The 26,288-nt window shown below is 34.6% G+C and overlaps 1 long non-coding RNA gene across 1 annotated transcript in view; it reads right to left on the bottom strand.

Annotated features, from left to right (window-relative positions):
• The window catches only part of LOC123860983 (uncharacterized), a 955,410-nt gene that overhangs the window by 674,420 nt on the left and 254,702 nt on the right, over nucleotides 1-26,288 (bottom strand). Inside the window, exons 4-5 of the long non-coding RNA XR_010412903.1 lie at nucleotides 19,540-19,720; nucleotides 19,096-19,234 (exon numbers count right to left, since the gene is read on the bottom strand). This is a non-coding gene — a long non-coding RNA (uncharacterized LOC123860983). The remainder of the gene's footprint in view (nucleotides 1-19,095; nucleotides 19,235-19,539; nucleotides 19,721-26,288) is intronic.

The following is a 26,288-nucleotide window of genomic DNA, read 5'->3' as shown; positions in this document are numbered from 1 at the left end:
CATATACTAACTTTTAAAAGTGTAGGGATGAAAAAAAATGATTCGAAAGACATACCCAAAAATATTAAAAAATATCTCTGGATGGTGAGATCATGAGAGATTTTATTAATATCCTTATACTTCTAAATTTTTAAAATATTCCTCAATGAGTGTGCATATTAAAATAGATACACAAGAAACTCTAATAGGAGAAAGAAAACAAGTAAGTGATGGGAGTGCAGGAATATGGATGGCAGGAAATTAAGAAGCAGTATGGGGGTCCTAGGTATAAAAGATTATAATCTAAAGAATAAAAGCATCAGTAGAAGGGATTAGAATAATAATAAAACTATAGTTTTACTACTATCATAGTGTCTAGTTGTCTTTAGCTTTTTGGCAGATCATATCTCCAATTTTGTTACTGAGGAAGTCCACTGGCCAATGGAATGATTGAAGCATAATGATTTTACCTATCTGCCCAAAACTTAAGAAGAAACATGAGAATGAATCTTGTAACTTTTCAAAAAATATGTGTGGATTGTTCTTAAACACACTAGTCTTAGTAATGTTTCACAACAGAACAAAAAACTATCAGTGAACTGTAAATGCACAACCTTGACTTATTAACAAAGTAATGCATTTTCTAAATACAAGACTTTTATTTTTAAATATAAGAATCAGGTTAAATATTTGTGGAATTAATGAACCAAATTAATCTTTTTATATTGCTGTTGTTACCTTAAATTCTTCTCTCAGAAACAATTCAATACATGATAGATAGATAGATAGATAGATAGATAGAGATATTGGCAAAACTGCACCACTTTTTAAGAAGTATTTTTCAGTTTCCCCTGATGGATGCAGTATCTCTTCCTCTGAATTCCCAAAATATCAAATCAATATCTTAATCATGTAACTTCCACATTCTCTTTTGTAGTATAGATATTATACTTAGGCATTGTATTATAGTTCCCCAACTATTTCTTCCGTGAGTTTATTATTTGTGTCCTACTCATTTTCTATCCCTTAAGAGCAATCTTAAATTATTTTTAAGACTGGCATTATATAAATATAATAAATAAAAGTGTTCCCCAAAGTTCTGAGAATATTTTATGGACTCAATCAACATTTATTATTTAATAAAACATCTTGTGCATTTTTGAAACTGATCGTGGAAACTGCCCAGCTGGATTCCAAAACAACTTCTCATATGAGTGGCTGTCAATCTCTTATCTGTTCTCAATCTTTCTTTATGAATTCTGTGCTTTGTTTTCCTGTGCAGTTGGTTTCTGTCATCATCCCTCTGCATATTTAGAATGGAGTGGGGAGCCTTCATGGAGAGAGTCTCATTCTGAACATTCACCACGCTGATAAGTTCTATAGCAAAGACTATTTCTTCTTAGATTTTGTTGAGTTTTAGTTTTCTTTTTAATAATGATATAGTCAATCCATCAAAATAATGTTACACCAAATCTGACTTCATCTATATTTTTTCTTCCTAATGTAGAAAACTCTCAAGCTGCTTAGTGAAGTGCTAAATGCTTTATATTGACAGACTACCGCTGTTCAGCAATCTATATTTGCAGCTTGCCAAAACGAAAGCCATAGTAGGATCTTCTTTGTTGTTCACAGTATTTTAAATTACAAATGATGTTGATTTTAATCATCTTTGCTCTATTCACTCACAAAGCTCGATGCTGCACAAATCAGCTCTCAGATTCAGTATAAAATACATTTTATTGGGTTTAGCACTTGCATAGCACTTTACACCTTCAAAATACTTTGTAAACATTAACTAGTCAATCCTCACCAAGAAAGAAAAAATGAACAATATCGTGATGTACTGAGAGGTATGTGTAAAACAGATCTTAGGAAAAGAATTGTCCTATAGATGAAATCTGAAGGCAAGATATTTATTTAACTTTTTTTTAGCCAATAGAGTATATTCCAGGAAATAACTGTCAGTTCTTCAGTTCTTCACTTTCCATTGTGAAAGAGCACATAATTTGTGAACAGAATATGAATAGAGCATGTAATTTCAATTTTAGTGATCATATGAATTACAGAAGTCTTAATATTATTAATGACCAATAGGATTTTATGCCACACGAGAAAGTCTTAACATACTAAATGCTGCTTTGCACACTATATCAAACAAATGTTTTGTGATAAGCCAGTAAGATTCAACTAGTCTCAGAGAACTGATATGAATAAGTTACTGCTTCTCCTGCCTGTCCTATAAGTTGCAGCAACTTCACTTGGTACAGACGCAGGTAAGATTAACTTGGTCTACATATAAATGAGTCCCCAAGTTCACATTAAATGCATGAAATTATATAGCACAGGAGGAGTCAAACTAACATATTATTTAAAGAGTGCACTATAAATTTTGCTCCTGGTTTTCTAAGTAAGATATAGCTCTTGCCTTCATTGGATCTGCTTTTCTTCCATTATTCCTTTAAGATTCTCTCATTTTAACCTATGCTGTTGAAGGGAAACACTGTATATTCCTCTTGGAAAAAGATATACTTACTGTGATCATGAAGAAAACTAAATGAAGAGCCTAAAATGCTGTTAATTCTATATGTTGTATTGGATATTAATTAAACTTCTTTAAACATGCCATAATTCAAAGGAAAGCATTTGCCACCACTGCTTTTTATAAATTCAAAAACCAAAAACAGAAAGAAAAGGGTCATATCAAAAAGAAACTTCAAGGCCAAGAGTGGATAGATAATTTAATATCCATTTAAGATATGACCATAGCTCAGAAACTGAAAGTTGTATGTGAAATATATGTTAAGAAAGGCCTGCACTATACGTTCAACAATTAAACAATCAAATGTAACATACTATAGCTACAAGTAAAAGCTGTATGCTTAAAAGTTTCGATTTCAATTAGGAAAAACTGCAAATTGACTAATTTATTGAAATCATGCTTCCAAATTCTTTGAGGTTTTTCATCAAGGACAGACAAGTTAGGGACAAAAACTTGAAATAAAACTACTAAATATTTCAACTTAAAAACTGTAGATAAAACCAAAATGATCTCACAATCTTCAAGCTCCTTTCTCTTGTGTAAGAATCATAAGATTTACTTCAGATAAATTGATGGAAATATTATGCACATCCATCAGAGTTTATTGACATATCTAGGACAATCTTTAAAAATGCAAAGCAAACCTCTTAACCATATGGTAATGCCACAGAATTTTTACATTGGCTTTTACATTTAATTAAGACTTTCAATATTATTAGCAACATTTTAATCTTGCTTAGATATCACTGCAAAGACATTGATTTCAAAGGTGGGGTCTTTGATCATGCACACATTCAGGAGACCGATGTTTCAACTATAAAAAAGTAGATCTAATAAACTTTAATATTAAAGTTCAAGAGAACAACAGTGGATTTCTGGAAACTAATGTGTTTCTATGAAATCATTATATGACTTCTAAAGGCAAATATTTTAGAATCCCCTTAAACAATATTTCATATCCACATCAATTCCTAAATCACTATTTTAATCCTTTCCTCCAGAAGGTCATTCCTTATCAGATGTCAGCTCCTTCCCATGTATTCTAGAAAGAGGTTAAATACATCTGGTAATACATTTGGAAATAAGAAGAAAATAAATGACTACATAGGATGTGGTTCCTGTAGCCCCTAAAATGTACACAGATATAATATTCTTCCCCTATTCTCAAGGGCCTGAAATTCAACAGTTTGCCATTTCTGGATTGGTATTTAATTAAGCAAATATTCTTGGAAAGAACAATACTTTAAGCTGTAAAATTCTAAAGCCACAAAAAAAAAAAAAAAAAAACCCATTATTTTTCCTGACAAATTCTGCTAGTACCAGCCTAGTAGTTATCTGAGATACAGATAAAACGTGACCACTAACAAAGGCTGTTTACTCAAAGCCTGGCCATGTCTCATATAACTGGTTGTAGTTATGACAATTTCTATTTTATAGCTTCCACATATACTTTGATGAGAGATTGGCACTGTCATAATAAAATGTGAAACAGCAGGGAAATATTATAAGCCAAAGAGGTAGCCTATTTTAACAACTTACTGTCAGGAAAATTTTCCTCACATCAAAACTCAGTCTCTCCATCAGCATCTATAAGTACATTGAAGGACAGTCTCAGTTGTTCTAGGGTTTGGCTGATTTTCTCTTTTTCTTATGGTCAGGACTTTATATTTTCACAGTGCTTTTCAACCACATTTACTAGTTTTTCCTCACAAATATGCCCAAAGTTTAATACTTTTTTCCACTCTTTTACAGATCCTGATATTGAAGCACAGAGATATTAAGAGGTATGTTCAAGGTTACACAGCACATTAAAAACCCAGCAGGGGATGGGCTACAGAGCACCTGAGTTTCCAGACTGCTGCTCAGCCAACTGATCCGTGGGGACTCTCACTGCACAATGAGTTATGCAAGAGAAAGAAACTTAAACTAGAAAATAAAATAATGAAAAAAAAATGCAGTTTCGGGCGCCTGGGTGGCTCAGTTGGTTAAGCGACTGCCTTCGGCTCAGGTCATGATCCCAGGGTCCTGGGATCGAGTCCCGCATCGGGCTTCCGGCTCAGCAGGAAGCCTGCTCTCCCTCTCCCACTCCCCCTGCTTGTGTTCCTGCTCTCACTGTCTCTGTCTCTGTCAAATAAATAAATAAAATCTCTAAAAAAAAAAAAAAAAAAAAAAAAAAAAAAAATGCAGTTTCTTTTTCCATAGATATAAATACCCCATGATGTAATGCTTGCCATCAAGCTTTTAGGTAAATTTACAGACTGAGAAATCTACTCCTATCCGTCCTCATATTTCCTCACCCATTTACATCAGGATATAAAACATTAGGAAGCAGTTTCTTTATCTGATGGCTGAAATGAGCATGTTCTGTTGCCTCATCTCAAAGGGCCATAAACATGGAAATTTCCAGAGGAATGTCTGAGCTGCTCTGCTCAACTTCTCCTTCCCAGCACCGTCTTTCCCAATCGGCCCTTATGATAGAACTTGGGGAAAGAGGGAAAACATTAAAGACTTGGAATTTGAGTGTTGAAGATTAGAGCAATGAATTTGGAGATCAAAAGCTCTTGAACTTGCAACTAAACACTAATTTGGAATGGAAGTATACAGTCACTGGGGTATGAAGTATGATGAGGTAGTGAAATAGCAAAGATCTCAGTAACTCTCACATAAAGATGTATTGATACTTAAGAAATATAGTCTGAGAGGCTTCAGAAGTCCAACGATCCCTCAGTCAATAAGCATTCCTTGAATGCCCTTAATGTGTCAAGATATGAGCTAGGTGATAGAAAAAGCCATGAAAAAGTACTATTCAGGAGAAATTACATAATTCTGTCTAGAATTATAGAATGGCACTCCAGTGTCCAGAGTAACAGAAGAAATTATATTTCTTTTTTTTTAAGATTTTTTATTTATTTATTTGACAGAGAGAGACACAGCGAGAGAGGGAACACAAGCAGGGGGAGTGGGAGAGGGAGAAGCAGGCTCCCGGCCTAGCAGAGAGCCCGATGCGGGGCTCGATCCCAGGACCCCAGGATCATGACCTGAGCCGAAGGCAGATGCTTAACGACTGAGCCACCCAGGTGCCCCCAGAAGAAATTATATTTCAAGATGAGACTTGAAAGATGAGTAAAAGCCAGATTGAAGAAGCCGGGAAGAAAAGCTTTCAAGCATGGGAAGCAGTACATACAAAAGACACTAAAGCAGGAAAGAGCATGAGACACTGGAGGAACTGAAAAAGTCAATAAAGCTGCAGAAGGAGACAAAGAGACATAGGTGAAGTTTGAGAGGTAGGCAGGGAATAGATCATACCAGGATTTGTCGGTAAAGGTAAATATTTTTCCCCACTTTATTCTAAATGCCACGAGAAGCCATAGAACGTTTTTAAGAGGGAAATAATATGATTGCATTTGCATTTTGAAAAGATCATTCAGGCTTCTGCATGTATTTACCTGTTATCCATTTTTCCCAGGTCCACTTGAAGATTTTTTAGCTCTTATTATACACAAATTCTCTCTCATGAAGAAGATGCGACTGTTGGAAGAGTCAAGTAATTGAATGATGTCAATTGCCTTGAGTTTCCATAAGTTACTATAAATTTAATCTCCAACTGAAATAAGCCAACTGGTATGCTTGTGAAACTCAAAATTATGTATCATTAGCTAAGCTGAATGAAAATAACTTAGACATGGAAGTAACAGATAGCCCATTTTAAAATGGTGTCTTTTTTCTTTCTTTCTTTTTTTAATGTAAACTCTATTCCTAATGTGGGGCTTGAACTCACAACCCTGAACGAGATGAAGAACTGCATGTTCTATCAAATGAGCCAGCAGGGCACCAGTATAAAGAGGAAAATTTATTTGAATATGTATTTTTGAAACACGGTTAAACAAAATCGAAAGTCTAGCAAAAGTACAGAAAAAAAAAAAAGACCCACTCTGAAACAGTTAAAAGGCTACACTCATAAGAGGAAATTAAAATCTACATAATAAACCAGAGATAAAATTCAGAAATATGAAGCATAATTAGTATGCAATTGATAGTCAAACCCATTAAAACACTAAAACTAATAAGATGCTGCCTTAAATAATTTGTCATCAAAATTACACATTATTTTATACCATTCCTTCTTAGTTACAACACAGTAATCACTTACAACCTACTAATCACATATTAAGTAGCATTGAATTTTAAATACAAGTAACTAATAACTCATCTGAACCAGCACATGTGACAGGTTTTTGTTGTTTTGTTTTTAATTTTTAGTTTCACTTAATTTTTCAACCTTTTAAATTAATACCAAATTTCTCAAGCCTAACAACCATGTTGCCAAAGAACCTCCTTTAGTCAGGGAAAGGAGGCCTTCTACTTAACAGGGCAGCCTTAATCTGCTAAATCTAATTTAAGAAAAAAATCTATTTATTAATCTCTATTCCACTCAGTGATAGAAGCATAGTTCCAATCAATCTAGGCCTCCTCCTAACTATACCCAGGGTTGCGTTAGGTTTAAGGGTATTACATTCTTTTTTCTTTTCTTTTTTTAAGGCTTTTATTTATTTGACAGAGAGAGAGAGCACAAGCAGGGGGAGTGGCAGGCAGAGAGAGAAGCAGGCTCCCCGCTGAGCAGGCAGCCCGGTGCGGGGCTCGATCCCAGGACCCTGGGATCATGACCTGACCTGAAGGTGGACGCTTAACCGACTGAGCCACCCAGGCACCCCTAAGGGGATTACATTCTGCCAGGGGTGGCGTAGAACCATCTACATAGCTCTATCAGGTGTACAAACATCACTACCTATAGAGAACATTAAACCACCCCTGTTCCCAATTACATGGTCTCTTCAGAAACCCCTTTTCACTCATTACTAATATAAGCTGGCCAGAGACAAATGAGTTCATTCTGTTATTTGGAAACTTCACTGGAGTGCATGAACTACTTTGCTCCCCATCTGTTTCTCCCTGACTAGACATACCTCACAGCCACTTCCCCTCTGTCCTGATGCTACCTGAACTTTGTACAGAAAGGGAAGGGCAGGTCATCTATGCCCTCAAATTGCCCTGAAACCTCAGTGCTCTACCCAAGCCCATTCCTGGCAAGCAATGGCTCTGAAAGCTTCTTGTTTGGGATCCACCCTATCTTTGTATCTACCCATTCACTTAATCTTTTGTGATACACATTATTTCTCTTCCAATTCTATTTTTCTTCTTGGAGTGTAGGATATAAAAATGAACCATGGGGCACCTGGGGGGCTCAGTCTGTTAAGCATCAGACTCTTGATTTTTGGCTCAGGTCATGATCTCAGGGTCCTGAGATGGAGCCCTGCGTTGGTCTCCATGCTCAGCATGGAGTCTGCGTGAGATTCTCTCTCTTCCTCTGCCTCTGCCCCTCCCCCTGCTTTCTATCTCTCTCTCTCAAAATAAATACATAACATCTTAAAAAAAGAACCATAATTCTTGGCTCTTAATGTGAACTGGCAATTTGAATATCAGAACTCAAGAAGTAATGTGCTTTGTTTTCTTTACTTTCTGTGATCTCATCCCTTCTTGAAGCAAAAACACTAAATGCTTAGCTGTCTGAATGAAAAAGTTTCATTAGGACAAAGAAATTTAAAAGAATAGATAGCAATTCAAAAATCATATACCGTCACATCATTATTCTCCTCATCATTCCATATGGGTTTTATGTTTCTCCCATTCAGAAACAAAATTTATTACCTATTCAAATTGATTAGTCCTTTTATTTTCTTTTTGGTGTCTAGCTCTGGAGTTTTTCATGAGATCAAAAATTTGGTTTACAGAAAATAGTGTGAAGTAAGATGGGGAATACTAAACTATGTCTTCCTTTTAGTCCTTAAATATTAAGGAATAAAATGCACAACACACACAATAAAGGCCATACTAAGTAGACAGTGAATGTGAAGGTATTTGTGAATTATAATGTCTTATATAAATATTATATTATAATCTGAACTCCTAGAAGGAAGTCATCCTCAATCATCTAAAAGGCAATATCATCAGCTGAGAAGGGATAGAAAACATTTACCAGTTTGGAGAAAATGAAAAAAAAAAAAATATATATATAAAACACTACCTATTTGTTCCCATCATCAACAATGACTTCAAAATTGTTCTAAATATCTACTTCTGCAATTTAATGTATAAGAAAATGTTCTATTTTTCTCAGTATTCAGCATGTAATAAAATCTATATGCTGTTTTTCTTTAGCTAGTGTTTCTCTCCCAATTCTCTCATAAAATATGTGGGTCCAGGTTTTGTTTATCCTTTGTATCGACATTGTTATCCTGTGCACCAGCCATGTGGAATGTCATTCTAATTGTACTTTTCTAACATTTGAGGAAGTACATGGTAACGATAGGGGAGCTGAAGCCCAGAGCCCTGAGCAAGTAGGGGTTTTCTCCTACATCTCCAACACCTTATCTGAACTGAGGACCTGACTCCTCCCTTGCTACTTTAGGCTTGAGCCATTCTTGATTATACTGATAAAGTACAAAGCATTGGAAGCAGACACAGCAGGCCTTTGATGCCAACCCTATCCCTGCAAATCAAAACAAAAGAATAGCTTTATAAGTTCAATGTATCCTTAGCTTTCCATGGGTATCATTTATCTACCAATCAGTTGCTAATCCTCAATAAATGCAGGGAAACTGGGATGGCCTTAGCATAAATTCGCCTCTTTCACAAGACATAACTAGTAAAACCCATCAGGCAACTGTGGTTTTTGAAGTGGAAGTAGTCAAATTACATTGAAATACAAGAAAATGGCAACATATTTTTGATGAGATATATTTCATCAGCTTGATAAAAAGATTAATAGTATTATGGATCTAAGCTACATAAAATCTATCCATATTATGTAAGACTACATTTAAATTTCATCCCAACTCTTTGCTCTATATATTTTTTAGATTACCATATTTTTCATAGTTTTTATTTAAAAAATGAAAACTCAACTTTCTTCTTCTTCTTCTTTTTCTCCTTCTTCTTCTTTCTTTTTAGGATATAAGACATCAAAACCTAACCCAAAGCTGTTATTGTTATGGAAGACCAGCAAACCCATCCTGCAACAAGGGATCTGACCCTCAAGGATTGTGTTAAACCACCTGACTGAGTAGAGGATATTCTGTAAGCATCAAAATATGAGATTCTTTTGAAAGGTTATAAGGTATAAATAATAATAATCCTTTTCAGAAACACTAGAATTACGTTGGGACGACTTCCAGCTTTGGAAAAGATCATTACAATGCAGTGTTGTGATACGACATAAGTCAGTATTTCTCATTGTATTTAAAACTTAATTTCATTTTTCATCATTAGAAATCAACAGTTCTTTCTGGAGAAAATTATGCTATTTGACACTCTTTTTCCCCCTCACCTTACGGCATACACCCACATGTGTAGGGTTACTTAAACAAATGTTTACACCAAAATGTGCAAAGAGTTAGCTTGTGATGAAAACAGTGAAAATACATTTTCAAGATATTTTAAAATTCCAGGCTAGCCTCAATTTATTCAGTAAAATACCAAAAACAGAAAAACTTTAAATCTTTCCGTTTGCCCATTCTTATTCACACATGGGGAAAAAGACAAATGCTACTCTCAACCTAATACATATGCGACGTTTGTTTCCTGATGCTAATGGTCAGTCATAACCAGGCACTTGGTTATGTTACTTAATGTGCTACATGTCTGGCAATGCTGTTGTGTTGTCAATGAGCTTTAGGACTGACAGTAATTTTCTTTTCAGGATTAGTCCTATGATGCTTTCCTATAGGAATAGGTTCTATCACAGCAGCAAATTCAAATCTAATTTAACAGACTCAAGAATTCTCCTCAGTTTTATCTTGGGCATTCTGTATTCCTTTCCCTACACCTAGTGGCTATATAACAATTCAATTACCAAAGTTCTTCATCCAGAAAGTGCAGTTGATTTCTGGTAATTCTTATTCTGTTTGATTTCTTTTTTTCTCCTAGTTTAACACATCCCAGTTGGTGTTGACTGAGTTAAAAATCTTGAAATAAGCCTGGCACTGTGTCGCTATGTAGGTTAAGAAATGAAAAAAAAAATTAATAAAATACACACTAGAAATGGAAAATAAGATTAGTGGTGACATTTCTTGTCATGAGGGCATTTTTCGTCTATGTGCACAAAATAAAACAAGCCCAGTGCAGCTGAAGAAAAGAGGAATGAGAGAGATGATATAAACTGAGAGATGAAAAGGCAGAGAGTGAGCGTAAAGATGCATGTTGAGAGCACAAAGAGTCAGCTGGTAAGAAAAAGCAGTTCCAAGAACCTCAGAAGGTAAAACCCCAATTAACAGATCAAGTGGGTAAGAATCAAGTTTCCAAATAAAAGAGCAACAGCATAAGAAACTTCAAAAAAGATTGAAAGTACAGTAAGGTGATAAAAGTATTCAAGTCTTTGGGATTATTAGGAATTTTAGGGAATTACAAAATGAGAACACTGTAAAGGAAAAGTCCTTACATATTCTTTCACAAAAGAAAATCACCTATTACAATCTGTCTGCACGGACATTAGAATTAGATTCTTGTTCTTCAAGAATAAGGTATGTCTTCTGGTCAGATGTAGGTTCATTTTTCCTCCACTTCTCTAAATAATCTTTCTCTGATAAAATATGCAAATATATATAAATATATACTTATACACAAATATAAACAGTGGAGCTGAAAATGCAAAGAGTCATTGAAAAAAGACTTAATATTGGGACTTCATGAAACATTAATAATCTGAAATAAGCTGGTAATTAAATTTGAAAATAAATTCCCATTTTATAGGCATATTAGTTATATCTATAAATAATAAATTAATTAGCAATCAGCAATTATCTGATTAAATTATCCAATACAAAAATAAATTTAAGTGAATCAGAAAGATATCTATTTGGGGAGGAGGACTGAGCAAACTCCCTTTGTGTCCATATTGATTAAATGAATCAGACAGTGAGTGTCTGTTTAATATTTGACAAGAGCCCGAAGACCCTCTTAAAGATGCCCTTTGGGAATCTGCAAGTTAGGTAAGAGAAATACATATAATTAACATTTTTGGAACTTGTCTACCCTGTTTTGTACTCTTGTGCTCCTTAAAGAGTCTTGATAGACTTCTTTAGAAAGAGCACTGTAGATTTAGATATATAATCATAAGATATAACACCTAATAACTATTCAGCCCTTATTATGAGAAAGGTGCCTTGAATGTCCATATTTTGCAGATGCTGGAAGAAAGGGCTGGGAACTTACCTCACTCTTCTATCTCCTTTATGTTTAGATTTTGACTAGATTACATAAAGTACTTCTACATATCAATAAGAAAAAAAACTTGACAGAAAAATAGTCAAAAAAAAAAAAGGGATAGACAATTCCTAGGAAAAATATTGGAAAAGCTGATCTACACTCTCAACAGTCAACGAGATGGAAATTGAGGTAATAATGTAATAATTAGTAGAAAATAATTATAATTGATTTTATCTGGTTTGGCACTGGTAGAGACAAATGATCGCTTATATGTTGTTAATAGAGAAAGGTACTGTAGCAAGATGTGTCAAACTCAAAAGTGAGAATGATGGTGAACCATTAATTCTTTTCCTAGGAACATATCTGTTAGAAATATTATGTATACAGACATATCACAAAAGAAGTTCACTGGAGCACAGTTTGTTAATAGCAAAAATATGAATAAATTGCTCAATAATGAGGGAATTCTAAATAAAATTATATCATATTGTTACTATGGAAAACTCTGAAGTAATTAAAAAGAACAAGATAAGTCATATGAAAAGAACTCTAAGACATTTTAAATGAAAGAAAAAAATCAAGTAGTAGTAAATAGATAAGGAAATTGCATTGTTACATTGTAGAAGGAACTAGAATTTGTTGCTGAAAGCTTAAAAGTAGCCTTGCCTGTTTTAATTCTATATACTTCAGGGTTTCAGAATAATTTATCAAGTGTTTCTGTATTACTCATATAATTAAAAAGTAATACAAATATAAAATACTTTATGGGTCCTATATTTCTCTCAAAGAGCTATGGGATTCAATTATACATCAAAAATTGTTTGAATTCTTATAACCTATTTTGTATATATGTTTAAAAATTGTTTGATAAAATTAAAAATTCTCCAAAAATATAATAAACTCCACTATATAGGAAAGAACAGCACATTTAGAACCATAAAACTTTGCACTTACTTTTCATATAAACCTTTATAAAAATCCCTTAAAATCTGAACTGTTTTCCCTATTCAAAATCATGTCTTTCCTGCTTGACTTCTCATCTCCATAATCATATCTACCCTAACTCAAATTTCAGAGCTACTGCCAAATACAAAGTAATTCTACAAAATTCACTTTGCAAACAGCACAGCATTCAGTACACTGATTGGGCAGATGTACATATTTAAGTTAAGCTGAGACTATTGGGGAAAAATACGTAACAACCAATGATTTTTTGTTTTTAATGTAACTCACTATGCAGAACTATACTAGAATTCAAAAATAAAACTCAAGATTCAGCTACTTAATCTTTTATGTCTAAAAATATTAACATCAAAAAATTGTTATAAACTGAAAAAAAGTTATTGGAATTGTTTCAGAAGTCAATATTGAAGTTTCACTGCCTGCCTATAGTCAAAAAGGTTTTGTAAGACTGAAAGAAGAACATTCAAAAGTTTCTACTCTTGAAAGATACAGGGTTGGTTAGCAGCTTGATGTAATTCTTGTATGAATGTTCAGCGACAAGGTAACTATAATAAGCAGAAACTGTATTTTTGTGTTATTTTAGAGAAAAATCTATTAAAATCATTCCCAAAACTGAATAAATGTTTCAACTTTAAATTGCTTAGGTTAAAAATCGTATGTCAAATAATTAAGATAGATGACAGAGATATGATAGATGCATACATGCAATCAAACAAATACATTATAAAGACGGAAGTTCATAATTACATTAAATTAAACAAAACATAAATCATTTGTTTCTCTAACATTTACCCAGTATTTTTTACAGAAAATAACTTGACTAATAAGCAAGTTCATGGCTTTAAAGTTAATGTGCACAAATAGTTCTGATGGTGGAATATGAAATGTTTACTTTAGAAAGTGACAGCTCACAAAAGAAAAGGAAAAGAGAAAGGGAAGACACAGTAAGAAAATGATTTAGAGTGAAGGTTATAGCAGCTGTACAAATAAAGAAAATGGTGCAATCAACAGTTCACATCCTTCTGATGGATCATTGAAAAAGCTCTGTGTAAATAGTTTTGACGTTCAAGCTCCTGTAGGAAAATAATACAGTAAAAAAATGCAAGCGAGAAGCCATAAAGTATGAAGAATCTCACAGTCACTTTGCCTCCAGTAGATATAGGCCACTGATCAGCTGATTTATATATTAAAAATATAACTCTCAGGATTAATGATTTTTAAAAATGACAAAGAATTGCAACCTTTGGTAGAAAGCTTAGTAAAGGTTGTATGGACAATATGTTCTCTCAGATCATGGGTACTATGCAAATGACAACACGATGGCCCAGACTTTAGCCTCAATGCTAAATCAAGTTTCCAAATGGAGAAATTTCTCTCACCTTAAGATTTTTTAATAAAATAAAGTAACAAAAGTTAATGGCCTGCCAGATGTTCACCACGGGGAGTTTGCTTCACGGAAATTGAAGAAGGAACTTAATTTTGAATTTATGGGAACATTGCCCCATTTTTCCTTGTTTGTCCCATGTTGCTTTTCAGCTTTGTTGACCAATGCCAGAAGCACCACAATGGGGCTCTTTCAGTGCTATTCATCTCTGCATTAGAACAAGATGTGTTTAACTTTCCCTTTATTTTTTTTTTCCTCACCAAGGTACAGCTAGAAGTAGTAATATTATTATCCTGAAACTGACAATTGCTCTGGCAATTTGTGATCAGCTCAACAGAAAGTGAATCAAATGAATCAATGAAAATATCTTAAAGCACAGTCACCTATTCAAGCCACAGCATTCTCTGAAACAAGGCACTTTATTTTTCAGCTTCTAGATTGAGAGCATTGTATGTGCATTGTTCACTTCTTAAGCATTTTTGAAAAGGAAATGAAATTGAAACATTGTACTTGGGTGGTCTCCAAGAGTATATAAAGATAATAGTGGAGGAATCAACTTTTTCAAAGTAGTCTTAGTTAAGGAGTTAGGGACCTATGTGTGGTTGCCTTTGGAGGGGGTTTGAAGCAAGAAGGAGAAAGGGAAAGGAAAAGAGGGGAGTTGAGAATGAAAGAAGAATAAAACCAATCAGCTATTCTTCCAATTATAGAACCATATTTATTAATTATTTAAGGAGTGTGCTTAACATCTATCTATATGTAGAATTCTGCACAAATGCTATATTCAGTCCGTACTCTTTTCTTCAGTGGCTCCCAATCTTTGAAGTACAAATAGAAATCCCTTAAGAACTCATTACAGTTATGGACTTCCAGACCCCACCTGTAGAGAACTTACATTTTGGAAGGTATCTCAGGAGACTTCTTAAGATGGTGCATGACCTAATACTTGCAAAACACTGCTTTAGATTCTTACAACAAGAAAAATAATAAAATCTATGATAATTTTACCTAACAAATAAGTGTGAGTGCTTTCTTTTTCCTGATATCAACAAAAATTAAAGTAAAATTTTAAAAAATGAATATTGTAATAAGTATATTATAGTTAATTCAAAGAGAAAATAGAAGCTTAATCAGTATTGGTTGAATGTACAAGTCAACGAAAAAATGTGCCCACAGATTTAACCAATATGTGTTCTCTGGATATTTAAATTTTCTAACGTGGAATACGAACCCTACTTAAAACTGATCGGCTTTCTTCACAATGTACAATTTAAAACGAGTTGCTGTGTTACCTTAAACCAAAGTAAGCAAAAGAAATGCATTAGCAGACAGTACATACAAAGTTGCTTATATTCTCTCCATTGGAAGATATTAGTCTAATGCATTCACCCTTGTTCATTGGTGGTGAAAGCACAAAATGCTCAGTATCCATCACTGAAATAAGATGGAGTGAAAAATACATGATTCACCTGATTTTTTTTCCCTTTTAAGGGCAGTTTTAACAAAACTTCAATCATTTATATAATATCTTCATAATTCTGGCCAAATCCTTATAAGACATGTCATGTATCATGAGAAAAGAATACAGATATTTGCTACTGACACTACCTATTTGATTTCACACTAATTCCAGTTATCTCATGAAATCTCTGGTTTATTTCACTAGCTGTTATTTTACTACCCCACACTTAAATTAAAAATCTCAGCTATTAAAGTTAAAAAGTGTTTGTTTTTCTCCTACCTAAAATTAGCTCATGTCCTAGCAGTGGTTAATTCCCTGCGTTTTGAGAACCCACACTCAAAGAGTCCCGGTCTGAGAAGGACACAGCTCCTCAGATAATCTCACACCCACCTATGAATGAAGGACAACTCCAAATCTTTCCACATATAAGAAATCCTCAAAATGTTCAAAATACTTTAACCTTAAAGAGCCAAGCATTCATTAACTCTGATCTTTGACAAGGAGAATATGTTAACTGGTGATTTTAAACAACTTTGTTTACACACACACACACACACACACACACACACACTTCCAAAATTAAGCCTGTGTTGAAGGAGAGAAACCCAGACAATCCCCAGGATCACTCTCCATACTTTATCAAGTTGATAAAGTATTTTGGTTTTCAGTCAAGTTGGAAATATACAAATAAAATTTGTAATGAACAATATTTGAATTTTAGGTTTAGATATGATTTTACACAAACCTATCCCCACTTAGTGTATACTGGGAGATCCATATCCACTCCCAGAACGAGTACTCAGGAAGCCACACTTTCCTTGTAGTAACAAAGGCAACCAGATTATTAAATCACAATGACAATGTAGAGATGTATGGGGTAATGAAGGAAAAAACACAAAGTTGACACAGCAATGAACAGAAAAACAACTGTCCAACTTATGAGGTGCCCTAGGAAGGTGTTTAAAATTCACAATATCAAACAGGTATCTTCTCTTACGAGCACCATATAATGCTAATAGCAGGTGCGAATTAATACAAGCAACATAGGTGAACCACCAATCATGTGACAGGGTGTACTAAGTATTTTACACTCAATATCTTATTTCATCTTTGTAACCACATAGTATAGTAATACTCCTATTTTACAGACAATGAAGCTAACATTTACAGAAATTAAATAAATACCAAGGCCTCCCAGCTAGTTAATAATGGAATCAGAACACAAACAAATTTGTCTGATCCTAATACTTGGAAGTCTTGGCCACGAAGCTCACATCACTTTGTGAGCAAGTCCTCCAGAAACATGGGCAGAGTATAAAGCTGCCTATTCCAAACCTTACATCCTTTTGAAATTTTGAGTTTATCACTTAAATTCCTGTGAATGCTGCCTACACACAAAAACAACAGTAAATGTTTATTTTACTGCTAAAGCTTTATTTTACTGCTAGAACCTCTCCCCAAAAATTAGAGTAACATTTTCATACTTTCCATAAAGATAGTGACATTTATCCTCTGGCTTTTTGTACCACCATGATACCTCTACAGTTTGAGAATGAAAACACATATTGTTAAAGAAAATAAAGTTTTAAAGACAAGAAATTTAAAAAGAGGAAAATAAAAGTGGAATATATTTAAAATCACAAATGAAATTAGTAAAATGCCTTACTAACTGTGGTTTTACCAATCATGTTTTTGTTTTTCTGCAGAATAATTACATATGAATAAAATTTATATTTTTTTATTTTTTTAAAGATTTTATTTATTTATTTGATAGAGAGAGACACAGTGAGAGAGGGAACACAAGCTGGGGGAGTGGGAGAGGAGAAGCAGCCTTCCCATCGAGCAGGGAGCCTGATGCGGGGCTCGATCCCAGGACCCTGGGATCACGACCCGAGCCAAAGGCAGACGCTTAATGACTGAGACACCCAGGCACCCCTATGAATAAAATTTTTAAATGGCACACATATATTTCCACAAAGAATAGTCCCAATCCCTTTAAGCAAAAGAGTCTACTGGAATTATTACTTTACCAGTTTTCTGAACCATTTAAATGAGTCTAGGGGATGCTTCAAGTATAAGGCATCTATTTAAAACCCGTATGCTTTAATATGTGGAGAGAAGAGTAGAAATACATGTCCTTCAGGATCTTGGCAATTTGTGAACATGTGAAGCAGTTAAATAAGCACTCGGCTGAAACTTGCTAAAAATGCAAAGGAGAATGTAAGTGTGAGATACATTAACTTTCGAGTCAGTAAGGGGTGGTTTGAACTCTTTAAAATGAAATGCACATTGCATAATATAAAAATTCTAAAAGAATCTGCCCTAGCACATTACACCACTTCAGCAATATTTCCTGAACAACTAACAGTGATCTCAGAGAAAAGTTACCTGTGTGTGTGTGTGTGTGTGTGTGTGTGTTTAGTGTTGGTTTCAGTGAGATAGATAAATTTACAAAAGATTTCTAACTCAATGATCTGGTCTATTTTGGAAGTGGATTTTTACTAAAATTTTTATTTACTGAAGTTAAATTTTTAAAAATACATTAAATGAAATTTCTCTGCATTCTCTTGGTGTAGTCAACTATAGTTTTCCCACATGCTATACTTCTTAGTAATGTCATACCTATGGTTGGCAATGCATGACTGTGCAAAAAATAAATGGCAGGATGACACAGCATGCTTAGTAGATGTGGAACATGGATTTGGGCCCAAGATTTTTAGAATGTAATCGATTACATGACTCACAGCATCTAAGAGATAATAATAAACCATTGAAAGTCAGGACATTCTTTCTGAAACTTCCATACTTGGTTTCTCATCCAGTCTCAAAGTATCTGGAGTCATCACTGACATCTCCCTACTGCAGGTCACATATTTAATAATCAAGTCCTGTAGTCCACTGTCATGGATCTTTCAAATCAATTTCTTCCTTTCTATTCTCATTGCCACCACCATATTTCAGACTTGCATTACCACAATCTGTTCTGTCACAATACAGGCTTCATGCTAATCAATCCTGAAAATGCCATCAGGTTAATCTTCATAAAACACAGTTCTGGACATGCCACTCACCTGCTCAAATATTTTCAACAGCTCCCCAATGGCTAGAGAATAAAGTCTATATTTCTTAGCTTAGAATTCAAAGTGTCCCCTATATTATAATTACGGGTGGATGTTTGGTTTCTTCTTAGGTGGTAGGACCACTTTTTACTTTTGTGCCTATTAAGTAACAGGCACAGAAATTTACATCTAGAAGCATGTATTCATTCTTATAGATTCTATCACAGCTCACATATCTACCTTTCTCAACTCTATCTAGTATTCAATTATCATAGGATTAAGCATTCTTATTTTTTAATTTCCTCTGGGCTATAATATTTACTGTTTCAGAAATTTTTCTACCATAGCTTTTCAGAATTAAGTATCAGAGGCAGTTTCTCAAAAGTCGCCATCACTCTTTATTCTATATTGTTGATATGAGACAAAGAAGAAACAATATTAGATTACTTACCTGTGGAGCATAAAGCTGTTGGAGTCAGAGATTGACCCTAATCTTTAGTCTTCCTCATCTTTCCATCTTTACTTCCTTCTCCAATTTCTCAGTAAACTTGTATCAACCCAACAAATGTGTTTGCTAATTTCTGAATGCCCTGCCACAGAGAAATTAGGTAAAAGAAAAAAAGGGTCAAGTGATATTTTTAAAGGCCATATTTGTCTGAACTAATTATTTTATTTTGCTGTGAGTTAGACTCTATGGCTGTATAAACAGTCCACTTATTCAGGAGTAGTTTATCAACACTGCCTCTCTCCACCCAGAGAATGATTACAGGTGAATCTCCACATGGCTAATTTAGTTGGGAGCTCACTTATCAGACCACTTCTGTTCAATTCAGAACTAAAAATACTTTGGGGGCCCCATAAATGTTAAATAGCACAAAGAATAATAATAACTAACCTCTTCTTAGTACATGTGTTCCTGAGTACACACACTTAAAATTTTCCCAATTATAATTCAAGAACATTTCAGTTCCCTTTATTCAGGACCATTATTCAGGCTCTTCTGGAAATGTTTTATTCAGGTTGCACATCTCTCCTCCGCAGTCTCTGATTTAGAATTCAGCTCTCTGATAATGAGTCTGAAAGAGAAAAACACCATTTTCTTAAATAATGCTATAGGCATACATTGTCTTAATCTGGAAAAAAATGAAACCCTAAAATATTTTTGTAAACTGTTAAAGTGCCTGAGCTTTGAAAACCGAGGGGAAAAAAGCAAATTACAATACAATTCAACTGTATTTTTTAAATATCCATGATCACATCTGCAACATTACAACATAATCATATGAGTGACATGAAAAAAAATGGTCTGAAAGCAGTTTAGTGGTGTTCTCCAGGCAAATGGGCAACCTGACTAGACATGCATTGTGGGTATAAGCAAAAATAGAAAATATCTTTGTTTTTTGTGATGGTGACGGTTGCTATTATTGTTGTTGCTGTTGATAATAAAGAAAAAGGCCCTATATCAATAGGACATCTGTGCTCAACCCTCTCCCTGGGCTGTAGTTTATTCTCCTGTTCATACCTGAGGACAGTTGGGGCAGCCTCTTAAGCACTGTAATGAGATCTGAGCAAAAACCCTTTCAAAATAAATCAGCACAGCTCATCCCCAGCTCAGAGAGTTGGGGCAACTCATAGTGAGACTTCCCTGTTTTTCACTGTGGAACAGGCTGCTTTGCTTCGGCTCTTTCATAAACTCAAGTCTAACACATACCTACTTGGCCATTCTTGGGAAAAACAGAAATAAAAATAGCCAGTCCTGGGGCATCTGAGTACTCTAAGTTCAGAGTGCTTTGAGGGTCCAGCCGAGGCAACAGGGACCTCACAGCTGAACGACTGCTTGCTAATGGCAGAGTGGAAGGACTCGATGGCCACAGAAGCAAGGTCAGACAAGTGTCTCGGTGAGGAAATGTGCCTACCCCACAATGACTTGCCCAGGAAAACAAGGATGCATTTAAAACCACCTTCTTTTTAAATGACCACCATGACAAGAGCTGTTAAGTGTTAAACAGGTGTGTGCTATCCGTGATTGCAATTTGGATCTCCCAACTTAGTGGTGTCAGTAGAACTAATGACTGAGACAGATAAAGTGGCATACTTCCTGCATGGATTAAGATTCTGTATGAAAGCCAAAATAAAGTGCTGCACACCTGCCACATTTGAGAAAACATAGTCATAATTCCTAAGATGCTTATCTAAACTTTCTGGTCTTAAATTCTCAGATGGATCAGCTCTGAAAGATTTCAGATATTTGGAAGTTAGAGAAAATCACAAAAACTTCTGCGGGCATATATCAGTCCAAATCTCTTACTCAGGAGAGCTTCAAAATCACATTTGCTCTGATTCCTGCATGTGTGATCTGATAAGATCAGTGACATATATTAATTGCCGTAAAATGACAGAAAACAATGACCCAGAATGAATAAAACAATGGTTTAAAAATATCCCTCATTCCAACGCTCTATACTTGAATTAGTTAAATTTAAGAATATATACATAAACTCTTATTTTGTAAGCGAAATAAAAACTTGCCAAATATTTTGAACTTTCCCTTTAGAACTTTAAGCTACCTTATAAACATTATCTTTTTTCCTTTTTTTTCTTCTATAGGAGTAAGACTGTATTCGAACTTTTTTCTGACATCTCAGCTCAGTAATTCAAAAAAATCATCTGCTCTACTCAAGGTGTTTTGCTCTGCATTATACGGTGTAAAGTGATAAATAAGACATTAGTCCATATCATCAAAAAACGTATTCTATAGTGAAAATTACATGTTTAGAAAACAGAAATATAATATGTAAAGAGTTAAATGCCACAAGAGCGATACAAAATAGAGGAATGAAAATAATTTAAATTAAAAATTATGTGTTCAAAAATTGAAGATTTTATTATTAAGACATCTTGGACAAATAAAAGAATTTTAACAGAAATAAAAGGTAAGGTCTTTTCAGAAAAAGAAAATATTTGAAGCAATGTTAAAATAGACATAATAGAATGAAGTTATCTTTGTAGATAAGTTAGGGGCTCAGGTTGCCTGAAACAAAGGGTACACGAAGAGAAAGTAGTTGATTAAAATGCAAAGGACAATGGGAGTAAGATCACAGAAGCCTTTAGCAATATTAATCAGTATGAAATGTGTTCCATAAACTGTGGAGAATTATTCACATGAATTTTTCACTAATTCATTTTATTATTTTATTTGGCAAGTAACACGTAACAATATGACATTAGAAAAAATAATATTACATGATATCTCACCACAGCTAACCTTTCAATGTACACCATTTTAAAACACTTAGAAACATGAGACTATACTGAACATAATGTTAAATTACCTGCTTTTTAAATGATATATGTACATATATAATATAAAATAAAAGTCCTTGCATAACACACTTTTCCTATCTTTCTTTTAAATAACTGCATAAAAGGGGTGCCCGGGTGGCTCAGTCATTAAGCATCTGCCTTTGGTTCAGGTCATGGTCCCAGGGTCCTGGGATCAAGCCCCGCATCAGGCTCCCTGCTCAGCGGAGAGCCTGCTTCTCCCTCTCCCACTCCCCCTGCTTGTGTTCCCTCTCTCACTGTGTCTCTCTCTGTCAACTAAATAAACAAAATTTTAAAAATAAATAAATAAATAACTGCATAAAAGTTTATTTCTTGAATGTATCCTAATTTATATAACCATTTCTATATTTTTACACATTAAATTGCTTTTTTAAAAAAGATTTTATTTATTGATTTATTTATTTAGAGAGAGAGAACACGTGTACAGGGGTAGGGACAGAGGAAGAGGGACAGAGAATCTCAAGCAGACTCCCCACTGAGCACGGAGCCTGACATGGGGCTTGATCTCATGACCCCAAGATCATGACCTGAGTCAAAATTAAGAGTCAGATGCTTAAAACTGACTGAGCCACACAGCCACCCCACATTAAATTGCTTTTTATCATTATTACAAACAAGTACAACAAAAATAAGTACTTATTAAGTACCTACCATGTGTCAGACACTGTTCTAGATAATTTTCATAGAACAGAATAAAATAGACTAATTCTGGGCTCCCATGGAACTTAACATTTTGGATATAAAATAATATCTTTGTACATGCATCTTTATCATTGATTTACTTTTATCTTTACAATAAATTCTGTATGCAAACTTTCAATGCCAATAGAATTGAATGTTCTTAAGGGTATCAATGCATACCCCACAAGCTGTGTATAAGAGTATATTTCTGCCCATACCTCCGATAACATATGGCATTACCAAACTATTTGTCCTTTGTCAAAAAGGATGTAAATTACATATCATTTTTTATAATGTATCTTTTTTTTTCTTTTTAAAGACTTTATGCATTTTGGAGAGAGAGAGAGTGTGCAAGCAAGTGGGGGGAGGGGCAAAGGGGGGGGGGGTCCGAAGCAGACTCCACATGCTCAGCATGGAGTCCAACACAGGGCTCAATCCCACCACCTTGAGATCGTGACCTAAGCCGAAACCAAGAGTCTGTCGCTTAACCAACTAAACCACCCAGGCACCCCTATAATGCATCTTTTCATGTTGCTACTGATTTTCAACATTTTCATTTCACTGGTTATTCTTTTGCATGTATGAAATGCCTATTTAACACTTTAGCATAAAGATTTTCATTTTTTTCCATTTTTATTTCCTATTTATTTGTGAAATTTCATTATAAATTAAGAAAATTCTTTGTTAGGGGCATCTGGGTGGCTCAGTCGGTTAAGCATCTGCCTTTGGCTGAGGTCATGATCCCAGGGTCCTGGGATCGAGCCCCACGTCATGCTCTCTGCTCGGCAGGAGCCTGCTTCTCCCTCCCCCTGCTTGTACTCTCTCTCTCTCTGTCAAATAAATAAATAAAATCTTTTTAAAAAAGAAAATTCTTTGTTAGATATATATTTTTCAAACACTTCCCCAACCTGACTTATATATGAGAGAAAAATATCTATTTTAATTTTTTGTGGTGAATTTTACTAGAGAGGTTTATGATGATTTTGGCTTCTGGTGTTAGGTTTTTAGATGACTTACTAATGTCAGTAGTTATACAATTTACCTGTATTTTCCTCAAGCACTACAAAACACTTTTTACATTTAAGTCATCAACTTTATATTGTGTGATATAGGAGTCAAATTTGCTTTTTTAAGAGGTGAGCCTCCTATCTCTATACCATTAATTGACTGATCCATCATGATCCTCAAAGATTTGTTCTCAAATAGCAAGTTCCTCTCTATAAAAGCATTCCATCTCTAAGATATACGGTGCAAAAATTTTAAAAATAGCTCAGTAAAACCATTTTTCCCTTATGCTTCCCCAACACTTAAGTAAATCCTGTCCAGGATTAAGACAGTACCTGCCAATTCCTTATTGATATAAAAGAGAATTCTGAACCTTCTGAAGCCCCTTCCTAATTTTTCCCTAAAAGCTGATGATTCCGAAAGCCACTATTTGCTTTTTTAAAATCTCTAAACATTTTACTTTCTAATATCCATGTATTATTTCATTTTTTAGTATGAATACAGGGCCCAAATCTTTTAATGAATTCTAACTATAAAAAGGGACAGTAGCTGCTTACAGATAAGATTTCTGTCTGTAGTTTAAGATTCATGCTATTTGGGTAAACCCTAGGACCTAACAAGCACCTCCACATACCTCTTAAACAGGGGGCTAGTACAGCTAAGTTCTGATCTTGAAGGAGCCATTAACATTAATGGAAAGTAAAAGAATTCCCAAGTGAGAAATGAAACTATTAAAACTAGAATGGGAAAATGGAGGCACAGGTAATTGCTTAGCCATTTTCTTCTTTCCTTGTAACATCCAAATGATAAGGTCTTTTTCTTTTTCCCTCCCCAAGGTTTAGGTGTAAAGACTTTCAAGTTGTATTTAAAATGTAGCTGGTTTAGGAAGAGCTCAAACTTCTGTGCTTAAATTACTGAATCTTGTTCAGAAGCCGTATTGCTGCAGAGGAATGTATGAGTTACCTGGGAACTCTTCAAACTAAATATACCCTCCCCCCCACACACACCTCCTATAATGATGTTCCTATGCCTCCCATTTTCCTTTAAAACCACTGCAAAGTAAGCTATAGCTTTTAATGGAAGTGGATCAAATTTCCAGGATGCGTTGAGAATCATTTCTTTATTACCCATAAGAGATTGAGAAACACCTTTACATTAACTAAGAGTTTATCATGCAATCATTCAATAAACATTTGTTTGAACAACTACTACCCGCTTAATGCCTACCCTATAGGAATACAACAGTGTGAAGAAGAGGCATAGGATTAAATAAGCCAGCAAGTTCAGCATGGAGAGACTCACCACAGGTATAAAACAGAGCATTACGGGACTATGCAGAAAGAATATCAATTCCATCTTGGCCAGTCAGGGAAAGATGTCCAGTGGAATTGGTAACTATGTTGCAAACTAAATGATGAAATAAGTTAGGCAAAAAGTAGGAGAAGAAAGTCCCTGATAGAGGCAACAGCTTATAATAATGTCCAGAAGTGAGAGATTTTATCATGTCTGGAGAAACTAAAAAAAAAAAAAAAAAAAAAAAAATCCAGAATGACCAGAGTGTAAAAGTCAAGTCAAAGAAAGGAAAGACACACAGAGATAAAAAGATGATGCTAAGGAAGCAAATAGCGTGATCATGAAGCACCCACTAAACCACATAAATTTGTTTGAATTCTACCAAAAGAGCACAGAAGAGCAAAGTGATTCTTTTAAGCAGAAGAGCAACCTAAGTTTTTCCTTTGGAAAGAAAATTCTGACTGCTATATGCAAAACATATGAGAGGAGGGCAAATCTGGAGCCATGGAAATAAGTTAATATGCAAAGGTGTCTTGTGTTCACTTCTGAGTAAGAGTCCAAATAAGTATTAAACCACCAGAACTCTCTGGCTAACCAGTGATTACTCTGTGAATTATCTAGTTAAAACACAGTGTCTTAATTGTTACACTTAATAATCGCACTGTTTATATAATTTAAGTTGTTTACCATCTGAGGTTTAACACTCAGAGAATTGATTAAATTGGGTAACTCCTCTCTTGGATGGAAGCAATAACCTTCAATGGAATGCTAACTACCTCTGAGAATTATGTTTAACTCAGACTTTCTTTACCATAGGCAGAAGTAATTGATTTTAGGCTGGGTGAACTGGTTCTTAATACATATGCCCACAGGGAGAATGTCATTTTAATAAGATGCTTCTACAAGCCACATCCTACTTAAAACAGAAGGTTTTCCTTGTGCTTTCATAAGCAAAAACTGAAGAAGTCCTGGTTGCCCTTAAGTTCATAGTAAAAAACTGTGAAGTAATGTAACACTGAGTTGGCAGTCTGCAAAGTAACTCTTTGCCAATTCACCTATCTATGTTTTGTTTTGTTTGTAGCTGAAGCTTTTCTAGGAAAATACATCTATATTGAACATTCTTGAAAACCACTAATTAGTATACCTAAATCTGCTTGCATTGGCTCTGTAGTAGTTGTTCTCCTGATTTCCCAATCTATTCTTTTGTTCTGCTACCACCATGCCGCAACTAAAATAAAAGTAGTCAAATAGAAATTGGGTGGGGGGGGTTAAAAATAAATAAATGAAATAAATAAATAAACAAACAAACAACTGCATCTCAAG

This window comes from Mirounga angustirostris, unplaced genomic scaffold, assembly GCF_029215605.1.
Source record: "Mirounga angustirostris isolate CCGP_5_RB_7025 unplaced genomic scaffold, mMirAng1.0.hap1 SCAF_7, whole genome shotgun sequence".
Lineage (NCBI taxonomy): Eukaryota > Metazoa > Chordata > Mammalia > Carnivora > Phocidae > Mirounga > Mirounga angustirostris.
The sequence above is the reverse complement of the archived record's forward strand: the minus strand, read 5'-3'. Positions and strand labels throughout refer to the sequence as shown.